At 40.4% G+C, this 18,133-nt stretch overlaps 1 long non-coding RNA gene across 3 annotated transcripts in view; it reads left to right on the forward strand.

Annotated features, from left to right (window-relative positions):
* Positions 1-15,807, forward strand: part of LOC307043201 — a 71,445-nt gene extending 55,638 nt beyond the window's left edge. Inside the window, exons 3-5 of one of the 3 annotated variants that reach the window (XR_013809298.1) lie at positions 5,355-5,448; positions 5,687-5,795; positions 15,371-15,807. This is a non-coding gene — a long non-coding RNA (uncharacterized lncRNA). The remainder of the gene's footprint in view (positions 1-5,354; positions 5,449-5,686; positions 5,796-15,370) is intronic. The other 2 variants (XR_013809299.1, XR_013809300.1) reach the window with 2 other exon arrangements.
* The last annotated feature ends 2,326 nt before the right edge of the window (positions 15,808-18,133 follow it).

The following is an 18,133-nucleotide window of genomic DNA, read 5'->3' on the forward strand; positions in this document are numbered from 1 at the left end:
GGACAATAACCATCAGGTCCAAAATGTGTTACAGGTTTGTGAAAAGACTTTGATATACAGACAGTTTCCTAATACACTTTTGATGTCAGTAGTATAAAACTCAGATGAGAAATTCAGTTCACATTTATTTAGACAGAGAAAAGCACGATATGGCAGTATGATAAAGGGTGTACACAGTGTTACATCCTGGCACAGGGCTTAGACGCTGTGAGCCGCTAGCCTCTACCAAAAGTAAATACAAATATTTCTTATTAGCTGGTTTGCCATCCTTGTGGACAGGAGAGTATGGGAAGGAGAGGAAAATGCTGTGGGGAAAAGACTGGAGAGTCTGGTGGAGGAAAGGACAGGAGAATATTGTGAAAAGGGGGGGTTGCTTTGGGGAAAGGACTGCAAGAGTACTGTGGATGGGGGTTGCTGTGGAGAAAGGACAGGAGAGTATAGGAAAGGACGGCAGATTGCTGTTGTACTGTAGCTTATATTTAGCTACCTGCTGCTGTTTGAATCACAATGTGTTGTTTTGTTTTACATGAGGTAACATGTGGGTGTGAGGCTTCGGAGTTTAAAGTTCAAATGCATCTTTGATGACTAATCTAATTACTTTAACAATGTGTACTTGTTCCTTACAGTTCTGTGTTGTTTTGTCTTCCCCTCTTTGTGTTGAGACGTAGGCCTATAAAAACGCCAACTAATGGGGCGAAGCCTGCGAGCTAGTTCAGGCAGTCATCTCGAGCACCAATGATACATTAACACGTGACGCGCCTCGTCCCTCTTAGAATCAACCAAACACATTCTCCTAAACATGGAGGTTTTCCTGCCTCGCTCATGCTGCTGCTGCACTGCTGTGTTCACTTGCTAATGCTACGTTCATGTTCCTGCTGCTGTGTTTCATGTTGCTGCTGCTCGCCTGCCCCACCACCACCCCAGCTTCCACCTGTAGGCTCGGGGGATAGTTATCTAATCATCACTCAATGTTCTTTGTAAATCTGTGGAGTGATGAGGCCCGAGCCTAGACGCCAAACTCAAACTATATGAATCAGAATCAGAATACCTTTATTAGCCCCACAGAGGGGACATTTGCATCGTTACAGCAGGAAAGAGCCACAGACCGCTTAATGTTACCTATGTTAAGAAAAAGTACTAAGTTATGATATAATACAAATATAATATAAAAATTAAAAGTAAAAGAAAAATACTTTGCAAAATACAAATCCTGTAACAGTTCTTATGATTTAGCAGCCAGGTATATATTACACAGTTATTAATGGCATATGTATATAATGTATATTTAAGCAATAGCTCACGACAGGCCGTGGTATATGCTCATTATATCACAGCTAAGGGGCGTGGTTCGGCCCGACGCGAAGCGGAGGGTCGACAAACTGCAGGCAGTTAGACGCGGAGGGATACTGACTTGTTGTGAAAAGTAACTTACAATTCTACCCGTGGTATACGCTCAGTATATCACGGCTAAGAACCAATCAGATTGCTTGAATTGACTTGTCCGTTTTATAAATTGCACATATAGCACATATAGCACATAGTTTGATGGTATTTAACTTCAGAAAGTTACACAATTTACAAAATACAAAATGCAAAAAAAACACACCTTGTAACGGTTCTAAGGATTTAGCAGCCAGTTATAAATTACACAGTTATTAACGGCATATATATATATATATATAGCACATATTGATAGTTGATTGGTATTTAGCAGCAAGGGGTGATATAGTCTGTGTTGTGGTGTGTGTAGGGACTGTGTCTACTAAGGGCTGTGCTGGTTGTATAGTCTGACCGCTGCAGGAAGGAAGGACCTGCGGTATCTCTCCGTGAGACAGCTGGGGTGCAGCACAGCAGCCTGTCGCTGAAGGAGCTGCGCAGTGAGGACAGGTTGTCCTGGAGGGGGTGGGACATATTGTCCAGCAGGGAGGACAGCTTGGCTGCCATTCTCCTGTCTCCCACCACCTCCACAGTGCACAGAGGACTCCCCAGGACAGAGCTGGCCTTCCTTACCAGTCTGTTCAGTCTCTTCCTGTCAGCAGCCGAGATGCTGCTGCCCCAGCAGGCCACACCATAGAAAATGGCTCATGCCACAACAGAGTCGTAAAGTCTGAAGGAGTGCCCCCTGCACCCTGAAAGACCTCAGTCCCCTCAGCAGAAAGAGTTTGCTCTGTCCCTTATTGTACAGAGCAGCAGAATTATCAGTTGGAGATCATATGCTGCTTATAATAAACATATTAAGAAACACATGAGTTGTCTGACTGAAAGCTTGTTGTGCTTTTGAAGCACTGTTAAAGTTACAGTGTGACCAAATGTGTACTTTCCTACGTTGAGAAACAGCAGTGTTAGCAATAGTGTTTGGGGTAGTGGATCTAGTAATAATCAAAATGAGTTAAATTGTGTCAGCATTATTGGTGTCTTGTTGTGATGCAACACAGGAGTTGCAGTGGTAGCTTAGTCCATTATGCTACACGAAAAACATGACAAAACAAAAAACAGTAGCAGTGCATTTGCAACAGGAGGAATGGAAACAAAGCAAAACGATGGTGAATCCTCTGGGCCGATAATATGGCCGGCATCTTTTAACATATAAAAGAAATCCTTACCAGGGAAACAGTGTTTACTAGAGGCCTTACAAGGTGGTATGATGGTGGGAAGTCAGCTGTTCTTAATCCAATTGCTCTATTGTTAATGAGACTATCTCTGTCAGTGCTCCAGTAAACATTCAAGAGGAAATGAGACCCGAAAGATAACAATAAAAACAAAAATAACCTGCCGCTCCATCTACATGCGCTCTCACAACGACATAGTGTGCACTTGTCCAAAAAGGAGGCACAGTTGATTCGATTTTTTTTCAGTCCTGTGAAGTGATAACTGTTTGATATAAAGAGCAATTTGCAGGTAAAATGCACATATGGAAACTGCACACACGTCATTTAAATAGATCTAAATCAACTTTTAAAGGTCAACATATTTTAGACAGCCTTTACAGCTCAGGCTGAAACACCTGCTGTTTTGTTTTGGAGGCCTTTGGCAGTTTCCAAGCACGTGAACAAAACACTGACACTACATCTTGAGCCGTCCTGACTCACCCTGCGGCACGGTGAGGACACACCGAAGACATACTGAAGACACACTGAAGACACACTGAAGACGCACTGACACTGAAGACACACCGAAGACACACTGAAGACACACTGAAGACACATCAAAGACACACTGAAGACACACTGAAGACACAATGAAGACACACCGAAGACACACCGAAGACACACTGAAGACACACTGAAGACTCACTGAAGACACACCGAAGACACACCGAAGACACACCGAAGACACACCGAAGACACACGGAAGACACACTGAAGACACACCGAAGAAACACGGAAGACACACTGAAGACACACTGAAGACTCACTGAAGACACACCGAAGACACACCGAAGACACACCGAAGACACACTGACACTGAAGACACACTGACACTGAAGACACACTGAAGACACACTGAAGACACACTGAAGACACACTGAAGACACACTGAAGGCACTGAAGACACACTGACACTGAAGACACACTGAAGACACACTGAAGGCACTGAAGACACACTGAAGACACACTGAAGACGCACTGAAGACGCACTGACACTGAAGACACACTGAAGACACACTGAAGACACACTGAAGACACACTGAAGACACACTGAAGACACACTGAAGGCACTGAAGACACACTGACACTGAAGACACACTGAAGACACACTGAAGGCACTGAAGACACACTGAAGACACACTGAAGACGCACTGAAGACGCACTGACACTGAAGACACACTGAAGACACACCGAAGACACACCGAAGACACACCGAAGACACACCGAAGACACACTGAAGACACACTGAAGGCACTGAAGACACACTGAAGACACACTGAAGACGCACTGAAGACGCACTGACACTGAAGACACACTGAAGACACACCCAAGACACACCCAAGACACACTGAAGACACACTGACATTCATTCCTTTTATTTGAACCTGGATTAAGTGTTGCAATCTTTTTTTAAATGTTCTGTTGTTGTGGGGCGAATTTAGTCTGGGCCAAAGGTTGATTGAGGATAAGATTATTATTGACACGTGAGTTTCATGTACAGCGTGTCCTGATGCAGACAGTGACAGGCAGAGTTGTTGTCTCTTTACCTGACTGTATCTCCATAACAGCATGGGAGGAAGAAACAGAAAGCTAAAGAGGAAGAAAGATACCTGAAATGGAAGCCGCGTGGAAAACACTATACAGCTGGTACACAATGTACAGACTTATACTTACATAAAGGGAGAAAATGGGAACATGTAAGTGGACTTTAAAGGCACCTAATAATAAGGGGGAAATAAGGTGAGGCGAGATAATGCTTCGGTTTAAAATGTATAATAGTTATCCAGATAGATGGATGGCAAGGATGATGGCAAGCGATGTATTTATTAATTTAAGGCACTTTACTGCAGTGTGATCATTTTATGATATTTAAAGTATTTAAAGGGCATGCTGGAGACCAAACATATATTGAAGATATACATTAACTTCAATAGATATATTTAAAAATGGAAGAGAAGCTATTACAGAGATTCAAAGTAGACCACCCACACCCTCTGACACTGTCTCTCTATTATACACACACACACACACACACACACGCACACACGCACACACGCACGCACGCACGCACGCACGCACGCACACACGCACGCACGCACACACACACACACACACACACAGCCACACAGCCACACACACACACACACACACACACACACACACACACACACACACACACACACACACACACACACACACACACACACACACACACACACACACACACACACACACACACACACACAGACACACACAGCCCTAAGCTTTATTCAAATCGCTGCCCACTCACAGTCCTCTCAGCATCTGTCTGCTGTGTGTGTGTGTGGGATGGACTTTCAGACAGTGTGTCAAGTAATACACTAACACACAACAAGTGAGTGATATTCAGTGTGGGTTAATCTGAAAACATAGTTTCCATGGTCTCCAAACATAATAGGGAAGAATAATCGAAGTTAGCTTAGTGGGAATTCTGTGTGTTGTATAAAATTACTTTAAAATATTGCTTGGCTTTCAGTGTATTGTGAAACTTTTCACATAATCTAATATTTGAAAATATTGAGAAAGCTTATTTGCATGTATGTTTTACTTAATTATGGAACAAGTTGTCGGAAGGATTTGTCTTTCCCTCTGTCTCCCTCTTTCAATTCTGTCTCTAATACAAAAAGAAATGACTTATTAAAATCGAGATTTTTCTTTCTTTTGCAGGGCTAAGGCTCACTGCAGGAATGTCAGACTGCCTTCCACAAAATTCACCAAACCTGACTCCTGATGAGGAAGACACCTCAGCACAGCTCATCAGGTAAGAACAGGAAGTCTGATCTGTAGTGATATCAAACAAATGCACCATTCCTGTTGTGTGTATCAGCATTGATGGCTGTTCATTTGAGATATGAAACCAGAGCCCAGTCTGCTCTGATTGGTTAGCTGGCCGGCTCTGTTGTGATAGGTCAACCACTTAGAGATGTCCCGCCCCTTAGCCTTTCACGTACAATGTGTTGGAGCGCTAGCCAATACACAATGATGTGACTTTGTTTCAGAAGTAAACAAAGGAGTCCAATGGAGGCGTTCCAGGCAGGGGGGAGGAGACGTTGGGATTCTAGTGACCATTAACATGCACTGAAACCTATATATCCCACAACAGCAAAGGTAACCCCCCCCAAAAGCATAATAGGGCCTCTTGACTATATTCTGTGATTCACCCAAGTGACTAATGTCAAAAACGCGTCCAGACACTTTCAGTGGTTTGGTCCTGAGAACAAAACGACGTCACCGTTTTCCATTTCCATGTAGCACGTGAAAGGGATTTGAATATGATCTAAATGTGACCTAAATGTTTTTGAAAGGCCTGTTTTATGCAAAATGTAAAATGTTCTCATTTTCACTTGAGGTGAATCATGTGATGTTGTTTTTTCAGTCCAGTCAAAACAACAGGTTTCTAATTCACACCTTATTTACCCAGATTTCAGGCCACATCTCATTTAGCTGACGCTTTTATCCAAAGCGACTCACAAAGACCAATTACAGGGACATTCTCCCTGGAGTAACTAAGGGCTAAGTGCCTTACTCAAGGGCACACTAGTAGTGGTGTTCCTGGCGGGATTTGAACCTCCCGATCTTCAGCCCACCTCACTATCCATTAGACCACCACTACCCCACATCCTCCCTCCTCTTCTCTCCTTCTTCAACTTTCCTCCCTCTTCTACCGCTAACATTTCAGCTGTTTCGGTTCCCTCTCTAATGCTGACTGACAGTGAGTGCAGCGGCTCAGATTAATTAACTAAAGTGGAGGCATCCATTCATCACAAAGACCTGATGATCAATAATAATGTGTCATGGCGTCAGACAGGGCAAAAATGCGAGTGTCAACACCAGAAGCTCTTACGTTACCGAGTGTAAAGTATGTGTGTGAACGTGTGTGTAAATGTGTGTTAGGAGCTTTATGCATCACACAGTTCGACTGCCTGGCAACAGAGGCGATGCCAAGGACTATAAAGCAGCTGATAACTGCAGCTGACGAAGCATTTTGAAAATCTAGAGATGAGAATGAATTGACGCTGCAGTTCACAAGACAACGTGGGCTTTTATCAAGGTTACATTTAATTGTTTTTTTATATCAAGGTTGCCAGATGTACAGTAGGCGTGTTTGTAGAATACAAAGGGAAACAATGTGGTTACAGGACTCACATAACCCTAACTTCTCAGGATAAAACTTTGATAAGTGCCTTCAGGGTTATCAGAGTAACCTCCAGTATCTGAAGTACTCTGATTTGACAGGACACAACATGTTTACATCTACATCAGTTATTAAAGTGTGAGCCAGTTGCTCGTGCGCTTAACCACAGCAGCTCATGCGTTTCTGTCAGCTTGTTGAAACACTTGCAAGGACAACATGCCAAATGTACGAGTATAATGGGTACATTTTGACAGCAATTATGGTGTCAGTACCGCCATGTAAACACAGTTAATGAACACAATCAATCGTGGCTTTCTGATTAAAATCTCATCACTGTAAAATGCAGGCTTTAAATAATTGTTTCAATCCATCTGGGTTTTCACGATGTGCCTTATCTGTTTCGTCAGCCTAGTTACTCACTAACTGTTCTCAAAGACTTATTTTATATGGTTAAAAAAAGTGAATAATGTTCAAAGGAAAGGAGTAATCAGCCTATACTTTTTTGCGATCAGAAAACATTTGCTAGGGTTGGTCCCTATCTCAAAGTAATGAGTTTATTTATTTTACTTGTTGTTCGATTGGAAAATGACAACAAAAATGGACTAAATGACAGAAAAACTGAAACAAATGAGTAACCCTGCAAACACTCATACATTAGCCAAAGCAACACGATAAGCAGTGTGTTGGATGGGATAACAGATTTTGCCAGTTGGCCATTTCCCCATACTGTATGTATGACACAGTGAACATTGCTTAAAAGCATGACTATAAACTCTTTAACCTTAACATTGTACTCATTTCCACATTGCTCTTTCCAAATCCTTACCGAAACGTCACCATTGCCACACACTGAGAGAAATGTTCACCAATGACGGAGGCATCAAACAACATTTTGGGCCATTACATAATAGTAGTATGTCATTGAATCTGGAGGATGTAATTCAATAAACTGCAAAACATGTTTTTGTTACACTTCATGCTGGTTTTCGTATGGATACAAATGTACACATATTCAATTATTAACTGAGTTTGAGTCATGCTGGTCGGCGGACTTTGTTTGCTTTGGACAGAACCAGAAAACTGTTTCTTTGTTTTTCCAGTTTTTATGCTTTCAGATAACCGACAGCTGGCTACACCTTTTAAAATACACACATGCAATAAATAAAACTTAAACTGTCAAGATATACGGTTTGTAGGGAGAGTGTATTTGGTAGCATGTCTTAAGCAGAAATCTGCGGCTTCATGCTTTTTAACCGACATGATCCAGTGTGTTGGTGGTTTAGATTATTTGTATACGATGTGTGAGCAGCAAAATAAACTTTAAATTAAAATCTAAAAGAATTATAAATATATCTTGGGAGTTTGTAGAAGATCATTTAATGTGTTTCTACTTCAGATTAAAGCCATCTAAGGATAGGATTGTCTTCCACGTTGACCATAGGTTAGTTGGCTTAACTAAGAACTACACAGACCATTCCCTTGGATAAGTCAATGCTGCCATTATACTGTAATACCTTAAAATAAATGAAGACCTTTCTAAGCTTTGATTTGACGGTGACAATAGTTATGTATTTGCAATTTCCAGTGAGTGAGAGTTTGTGACACATCTGTGGGTGGACTGAGAGGTGCATCTGTTCAACAGATGTGTACGTAGGTGTCCCCCATTAAAATCTATGAAATGTTTAGACTGAGGTGAATGTGCGTCATCTTGTCCCCACTTCCTGCACAGCTGCATTGTTTTCTTTGGAGTAGATAACTGAGAGTCGTCGCTCCAGCTCTGAATCCCCTTGTTCTCTCTCCTGCTGCCATTTCCCTCCTCAAACCACAGTTTCACATTGATGCGTAGCCACCAAATTACAGTAAGCCATGATTCATGTCATTATTTGCAGCTGTGCGTTTTTCTACTCTATGAAATAAATAAGGAAATGGTTTGACGGGTAGGATATGTCGAACACATCTTCAAAAAACAAGTCTTCAGTCCCAAGACACCCTAAAATGAAACATACAATGAAACAGACTGAGGTTGCGATGCAAGTTTGGCCATTTGCCATATTGTCCTGCATTTAAGACAGGGGTGTCAAACTCATTTTCATCTTGGGCCACATCAGCATTATGGTTGCACTCAAAGGGCCGGTTGTAACTTTAAGACTATATCAAAATACATATATAAATGTTTAATATATATATAACATAATGTATTATATTACATATATTATATATATCTGCATTGGATTAATATCAGATAGGGTAATAACTTCACTACGTCTGAAAGCAGAAGTCTAGGGCAAATAATTGCAAGTCTCTTCAGTGAGAATGTCACAAAATGATTTTTTTAAAAGCCAAATTCTGGAAAAAAAAGTCAAAGAAATGACATTTTGAAAAAAATAAGTGCAGTTTTGAAAAAAGTTACATTTTGAAAAAAAAGTCAAATTCTGAGAAAAAATTCAAATTTGAGATGCATTGTGGGACATGTAGTTTATGGGCAACTTGCTTCTGTAAATCTGAATGTAACCGTTTAATAGACATACTATATTCTTTGCAAGCTCTTGTGGGGCCGCATGAAGTGAAGTCACGGGCCGGATTTGGCCCCCGGGCCTTGAGTTTGACACCCCTGATTTAAGAGATTCATTCCTTTTTTTTTTATTTGTGCTTTTTCAGGCACACAAGGTCCTGGTGTCTGTTTTTATATGGGCCTCTTACGGCATTATTTTAAATATTTTTTATGTTATCATATTTTCTTATAATAGTTCTCTATCTCTGTTTTTTTATTTTTTGTTTTACTTTTATGTATGCACCATGACATCAAGTCAAATTCCTTGTACGTGTCAACCTACCTGGCAATAAACCTGTTTCTGATTCTGATTAAAATTTATATAATCAATAAGATAAATGTTAACATCTAAGCAGAGGCTGACAAAAGACATAACAAGTCAATAAAAAGATACACTGGATTGTCAGGAACGTTTCAAATCTCTTGCATCTTAGCTAAATGTACCTTGTATACAGGAAGTCAAGGGCAGATAGCACACAGTTTATCCATTACATTACATTACATTACATTACATTACATTACATTACATTTTATCCACAGTTAAGATTCAGGTAATTGTTAGAAAGAGGATTGTCAGGAGGAAGACAAGTCCCTCGCCTTCACCTTTGATCTCCAGCCAATTCCTGCAGCGGGTGTTAAGTACTCTTAAACCTGATGCCACTTTATCAAAGAGACAACAAGACAAAATACCAACTCATCAATCAAACTGATTCATCTCCTGTCACCGATAATGAATGGACTGATTTATTAGGTGGTAGATATCGCATGGTCTAACCTCTGATCTCCAACCGATCTGCAATTTGTATTCACTCCTACATGGTGGAGTGAGTGTCAAGAAGGAGCTAAAGCATGACATGAATCTAATTTACAAGCAAATGAGTGGCTTGTATAAATGCTATGCTTCGATATCGTCATATTTTTCAGACTTTAATAAACTTGTAGTAAGCAGACTAATAGGGGAACTATCCTCACATGATTTGATGTGTCATATTATTATATAAAAAATCGCTACAGAATCTCTAACATTACGTAAAGAAACTTCAGAAATTACAAATATTTGGGGCTGAATGTATTTGTATAAATTCCATATTTATACTAATGCAGTTAATCTAGCAAATTTAAAAAAAGATAGCTATTTTCACATAATAATACATTGCTAAAAAATAAGTAGTCATGGCAGTGAAAAAGCAATAACACAGGTCTGAAGCTCTGTGCTGATCAGCTGTCTCCTGTGTTTACTGAAATCTTTAACACCTCCCTGGAGACATGCCACGTCCCAGCATGCTTCAAAACCTCCACCATCATCCCGGTTCCCAAGAAAACAAGGATCTCAGGATTAAATGACTACAGACCCGTCGCCCTGACCTCTGTGGTTATGAAGTCTTTTGAGCGCCTTGTCCTGTCCCACCTGAGATCCATCACAGACCCTCTCCTGGACCCCCTGCAGCTCGCCTACTGAAACAACGGGTCTGTGGACGACGCTGCCAACATGGCCCTTCACTTCCTCCTCCAGCACTTGGACACAGCAGGAACCTACGCCAGGATCCTGTTTGTGGTATTCAGCTCCGCCTTCAACATCATCATCCTCTGCTGCAAGACAAGCTCTCCCAGCTGCACGTGCCTGACTCCACCTGCAGGTGGATCACAGACTTCCTGTCTGACAGGAAGCAGCACGTGAGGCTGGGGAAACACGTCTCTGACTCCCGGACCATCAGCACCGGTTCCCCTCAAGGCTGCGTTCTTTCCCCTCTGCTCTTCTCCCTGTACACCAACAGCTGCACCTCCAGTCACCAGTCTGTCAAGCTCCTGAAGTTCAGACGACAACACCCTCATCTGACTCATCTCTGGTGGGGATGAGTCTGCCTACAGGTGGGAGATGGACCATCTGGTGACCTCGTGTAGGGACAACCACCTGGAGCTCAACGCTCAGTGGGGATGGTTGTGGACTTTAGTAAGAACGCAGCCCCACCCGCCCCCATCACTCTGTGTGACTCCCCAGTAACTGCCGCTTCCGGGGTACCATCCTCAAATGGGAGCAGAACATCTGTTCTTCCTGAGGCAGCTGAAGAAATTCAACCTGCCAAAGACAATGATGGTGAACTTCTACACTTCCATCATCGAGTCCATCCTCACCTCCTCCATCACCATCTGGTACGCCACAGCCACAGCCAAGGATAAGGGCAGGATGCAGCGAGTCATCCGCTCTGCAGAGAAGGTCATCGGCTGCAGTCTGCCATCCCTCCACGACCTGCACGCCTCCAGAACCCTGAGGCGGGCAGGGAAGATAGTGGCCGACCCCTCCCACCCCGGAGACAAACTGTTCACCCCCCTCCCCTCTGGCAGGAGGCTGCGCTCCACCAAGACCAAAACCTCTCGCCATCTGAACAGTTTCTACCCCTCCGCTACCGGCCTCTTAAACAAGGCCCGGCCCCCCCACTGACACTTTACCTCAGCCACAACGTAGTCTCTATATGCATTACATTAATGCACACAATGTTCATACTGCTTACTGCACATATTTCTTGTTTCATATTTCATATTTTATATCCTATAATTCATTCATAGCATTCTATTTCCATGTAAATTTAACTATATTTTATTTCGGTGTCCTTAAAGATTTCTTCTTTATTTTATGTCTGCACCATGACATCAAGTCAAATTCCTCGTATGTGTGAACCTAACTGGCAATAAACCTGTTTCTGATTCTGAAAAAAAAAAGTCCTGTACATGCAAGGGCATCAGCTTTAAAATATGTTTTACAATTAAATGGGGACGCTTTTGGCTGTCATCACTTCACGTAATTTAAATATCAAACGCAAAAATATGAAATGTACTAACCTTAGAAAAACCTCCCTTTATATCAGTATCTATACTCAACCTATGCTACGAGTTTGATTTAATGCTCATCAAACTTCATTGATAAATAATAAAACCTGATTTATTGTACTTGTACACGTCAGATATGAGTCATTATCCCGATCTAATTTCTGTCTCATACAAAATGAATATTTCTTTTTTTTACAAATGTGCTTTTTGACTGCAGGTGTATTCAGAGATAAATCAAGCATATTGTCACTTTTTGTTTTCCTTTATAAATGTTCTCTGCAGTTTTTAAATCTGCCCTCAGAGAGCTTAATGCATTTCCACTTTATCAGGCAGGAAGCGGAGCACAGAGTCATCCATCAGACTTCACTTCAGTACATTATCCACCACAGTTAAACGTCTTTGTCCTGAGTGGAGAGGATCTCTGGAGTGAATAAATGCCCCTGATTGTTCCCTTTTTCCTTCACTGTTCTGTGTAAAGACAGGCATAAAGAGGGCAGCCGACTCATTCAGCTCCTCAGCTCCTCACACAATGATTAACAGTCTCTGAAGCCGAGACATTTCAAACCATCTGTCATGGCTGCGCTGAGGACAGAGGCTGGGTTATAAATGGAAAACAGTCATTTATCTTTTTTCTCGTCGTCTAACAAGGTCTTTAATCACAGTGTCCACCTCTGGGTCTTCAAGACGTTTATCAGCAGAAGGAGAGCCTGTCAGTCAGGAGAGGGATCTGAATTAAAGGGGCCCTATCATGCAAAATGCACTTTTTGATGTCTTTTATACATGAATATGTGTCCCCGGTGTGTCAGGGAACTTTCCCTCCGTACCCAAATCTCTAAAAACGGGGGTACAACGAAGACGTCTTCCAAGAATCACCATGAAATGCTTGAAAATTGTCAGCTATGTGATTGGTATTAGGAACACGTTGAAATGATCTTTAATTTGTCTTTTTAATTCACTAAAAAATACTTAAATAGACAGATATTCTAAAAGTCACACTTGAACAGAATGCAAAAAGGAATGTTTATGTATTAAAGAAACAAAACATTTTATAAAAATGTTTACTAAATATTAATAACGCACAAATTACGAGGCATGGTTGTCAAAATGAAAAGTATTCAGGCTGTGGAAGACCAAGTATTGTTGCTTCCTACATTTAAGGCATTTTTCCAGATAAACAGGCCTAGCTTAAGTTGCGGTGTCCTTTTATCTCTTGTGTAAAGTCTGCCTGCTGAATCACTTCTGGCTCCAATTATCTATCAACTTTGTGTTTATTTTACTGTGAAAAATACCTTTAAAAAAGCCAGAGTCTCCCTGAGAAGATCTCTGCCTCGTACTGGTCGTATGGTTTTAATTAGGGACTTGTTCTGTGTTAAACATTGCAAGATGGCCAAGGAGTCAAATGTGGGGCCAGTACAGTAAATGCATCATTTCCCTCCAATAGAGGGCTTTTCTGTTTTCTACTTGTCATCAGTTTTTCTTGACCACATGTATAAAAAGCTTTTTTTAATGTAATTTTTAACATATGCACATTTCAGTATACATTCACCCATTACTGCCTCAGTTTAACACATACAGATTACTTGTCAACAAAAGCTACTTTTCAATAGATTTATTTTTATTTTTATTGTGCCCACATATTGTTTCGCTTAGCATTGACCCTCCATATGTGACCAATCATTAAAGGAAAAATAATTCAATGCTGGTTCAAGAAGTGCAGATATAGATAATCTCTGGATTACTTTATTGTTTGTCAAAATCATAGGCTGACATTTCCTCTGTTTATCGATGTTTGTAGAGCGTATGTGTGTCTTCAGTCTGGACAAACACTGGGCAGAAAGTTTAGAAAGAAAGCAGCTTCTTATATATTATGCACAGATGTTTATCAAATGCAAGTGTAGAAGTAACTTAAGACAAACCTTTATTGATCCCAGAGGGAAAGTCAGGTGTCGGAGCAGCAGCAGCAGCAAAGAGAGACAAGGAAACACAGCATAGGGAAGGTGAGAGTTCAAACAGAGATACACATAAGAGTAAGAGTATACTTTAAAATATCAACAATGTAATAAGGAGCTTAGTATGTGAGTCCAAAGGTATGTACATCAGGTGCAAGTCATGTACAAAGTGGACATATTACACAAAATATGTGTTTGAAATACTAACGTTTTTTAAATGCCACTAATACTCTTAATGTTTTTTCATTTTTGTAAAGCACTTTGAATTGCCTTGTGTTGAAAGGTGCTATATAAATGAACTTGCCTTGCCTTGAGGGTTTCATAGCACTGAGGTCAAGAGACAATTCTGTAGAAACCGACCTTAGAAAGAGAAGAAGCCTGTGTGAATCAGAGCAAGACAATGTGGGTCAGGGATGAAATGGAAGAAGCCTGTAGAGCTCAGCATACTTCCTGAGTTTAGCAGAAGGGTCTGTAAAAAGACTGACGATACACCCATAGACAAACTCAAACTGAGGATGCTTTTTTGGTGGTGTTTTTGAAGGAGAACAACAGAACAACAATCAACAGCTCTATTGATGTACATTTAGGACACACACGCACACTTTCGACAAGATTTACAAACTGATATTTTCTACATCCTAAACTATTTAGTTTGCTCGTATTTAGTACCCTGATCTTCAAATCAAGGGGTCAGCAGTTCAATCACACCTCTTGACAACATGCCAAAGTATTGTGGCAGTTGCTGTACATAAAGGCGCCCGCTAAATACTAATGTTTTCTTTCTTTCACATCGTCGTTTTTTTGCATATTTTGAATATCAAAATGTGTTTTTTATATATATATATATATTGGTTTTTTTCGTCACACTCTTTCATGGAGCTAATCTATACTGCTGGAAGCTTAACCTACAATGACATGTTTCTTTATTACTTGATTTATATTTTGAATGAGCTCATAATCTAAATCTGTAAAGTAGCTAAATTGTGAAATAATGGTAGTGGATTAAAATACACAAAATCACTTCAAAAATGAAGTAGAAGTATACAGTACACATAAACTACCAGTCCCTAAACATTGTAATAGAGTACTAAAAGTAGAAGCTAAATGATTAGCGTGTGTGTAGGTGAATGAAACAGACTTTAGGAACACTGGGAAAAACAGAGCGTAGGTGGGTTTTCCGTAGCACTCTGACAATTATTTTCTCTGTTTGTGTTTATTTAAGATGGGTCCAGTAATGACCTCATCATCATGAGACCCAGATGAGATGGTGCTGCCCGCCGCGGCCGGAAGCTGCTGCTTCCTGCCTGAGAAACAGAGATGGGAGTCGCCTCAGGGAATATTTTCTCAAATGTTGAAAGGCTTTGAAGTGGCTTGAGGGTGCAGTAAGTAACGTTTTTTTAATCTGTTTTGTAAAATAACTTTATGATGAAGACACAAGCTGTGAAAACCAGTTGAAAAATGTAAAATTATTCATATTTGATAACGGTCAACAGGCATCCTTTCAATGAAATGGACGAAATTAGCATTGATAGAATGTAGTTTGTCAAAGTGTATGTATTGAAGTATAGTGTGTTTGATTGTGTTCCTGTATATATGTGTTGTATCTTGATAATGCACTCTGTCTATTATGTCATTAATCAAATAAATACATGAAATCCAGTGTTTGTTTTGGTATTTGATATTAGGTCAAATTTAGTAAATAAATGCACTAAAATGATTCTTTTGCACATCTTGAATAATAGTGCTTATGGTACAGTCCTTATGAATCCATGTTTGAGGTCATGAACTAAAGAAACAAATATGCAGATTAACAGATGAACCGAACTTTAGCAAGAGAAGGACAAACTGGAAGAGGAAGGAAGGGATCATCTGAGACGCATCTGAGAAAAGACAAGAGGAAGAGGGGTTTAGCAGAAGTGTGAGTAAATGATGATACACCCATATTCAAACTAAGGATGCTGTCACACAGACACACACACACACACACACACACACACACACACACACACACACACACACACACACACACACACACACACACACACACACACACACACACACACACACACACACACACACACTTGTTTCTTGGCTGAATACTGCAAAGTGATAACAGCAGACAACAAGTGACTAAATAAATGTCATCTCCACATTTTATTTACAACTCTAGGTGTGTTGTAAAACTCCAGTTCCACAAAATACAAAGGGCAACAACACATTTTATTGACACAACAAATGTTATAACATTCCTGATGTGCTCACACTTTTAAACGGGCACTAAGCAAATGTACTATTGGAAGAAGTAAGCTGATCCATAACTTAAGTTAGATACTCCATTGCAAGTAAAAGTCCTGATTTCAAAATGTTACGTAAGTAAGAAAAGTATAAGCATCATCAGTACAATAGTTAAATATGTAAATGTACTTACTTACTTTCAGCCACTGGTAACGGTACATTTTTTAAATGGAGTCAAGGTGGTGTTAATGCTAAGATCATCATAGCTAAAAGTAAAAGTACATCTAAAAACTTTTAACATTTTTTTAATAATTGAATAATTGAAGGAATATTCAAGATTTATTTCAGTAGGATAAGTTGAGTATATCTGTCCTCCAGCTGTGAGCAACATCTCTGTTTCCTTTGACCATTGTGGGTCACTTACAAACTCAAACATCTATTTACTTTTTGAAACCATATGAATAAAATAATCAGTATTCCTTTTTGAATACACTATACCCTCACTACTAAGGAGGATAAAACACTTGGCGTATAAACTAAATCAGACTTCATTTGCATTAAAGTGAACCCTGCCTGAGACAGACATTTCACAAAGGGGCACCACAACAAACTAACTAACTACTCAACAGAATAACCTACAGTAGATGTCTGGTAATAGCAGAATAACACAATAGTATTGTCTTAAAAAACTGCTTAAAATTGGATTTGGCAAGCTCTTACTCTTTCCACGGGGAGCCTCAATTTGTCCACAAATTGTAAATCATTGTTAATACTTTCACAGGTGCAGCACACACATTCAGACATGCAGGCAGGCAGGTGGGTGACCCAGGTGAAGCTAGTGTTACACAGTACTCTGATAACGTGAGTCACAGGAGTGTTCTCGTTGCAGACGTCATACGATAAGAGGAGTGTAAACAGATATTCATCTAGATCTGCTTCACGTGTTCTCTGGCACCTGGACCTCTGCCTGTGTGTCACTTACAATGCCTCCTGTCTCTCGCCTTTTCACTCATTAAAGTTTTAAAGAGCTAGGCCTGCTAAGACTCACTTGCACTTGGTGGAGATCCATAAGGCACTTAAACTTCCATAGTAAACAGTCCGTAACCATTTGTTGCAACCAACAGTCATCACAACTTCCTAACCCTTGCAAACGACACTATGTTGCACTCGAATATTTTTTTTTAACAGGAAATACAATGCTAATCAGTTTTAGTGTAATGGGCAATTAGGCTTTTCTTTACTGGGTTTGTAATACTCGAAAGTGTCTGATTTAATTTCAGTGTTTCTGGCCCTGGTGTGTAATATAAGCAAGGTGCAACACCACTTCTGTGACTATGGGGTACACAGCTTAGGTTTTAGAAATTTACAAGGAAACAAGTAAACTCTTTCCAAGAATATTTCAACAGACAGGTCTTTTTTGTTGTTAAGATACTGTTGTATAACATCTAAAGCGTATTTCTCAACATGACAGACTACGGTAAACACTCGGTTTTGTTTTTATCTGCGGGCGAGCTGACTAATTGTGATGTAACCGTGCCAAGCTGCCGTACAAAGTCTTGTCTTGTTTTTTTAGATTACAATTGCTGAACCAGACTCATGTTACATTACAAAGACAGTATTACATAAACACAGAAAACAAATAGCAGGTCAACCTTTTCTAACACAGTGATGACAGCCAACTGGAGGATAAACACAGAGGACCGATCGTAAAAAAGAGAGTCAATAGAGACTCAGTGTTTTATTCCTCCTT

The sequence above is a fragment of the Notothenia rossii genome, assembly GCF_949606895.1.
Source record: "Notothenia rossii genome assembly, chromosome: 6".
NCBI classification, from domain to species: Eukaryota; Metazoa; Chordata; class Actinopteri; order Perciformes; family Nototheniidae; genus Notothenia; species Notothenia rossii.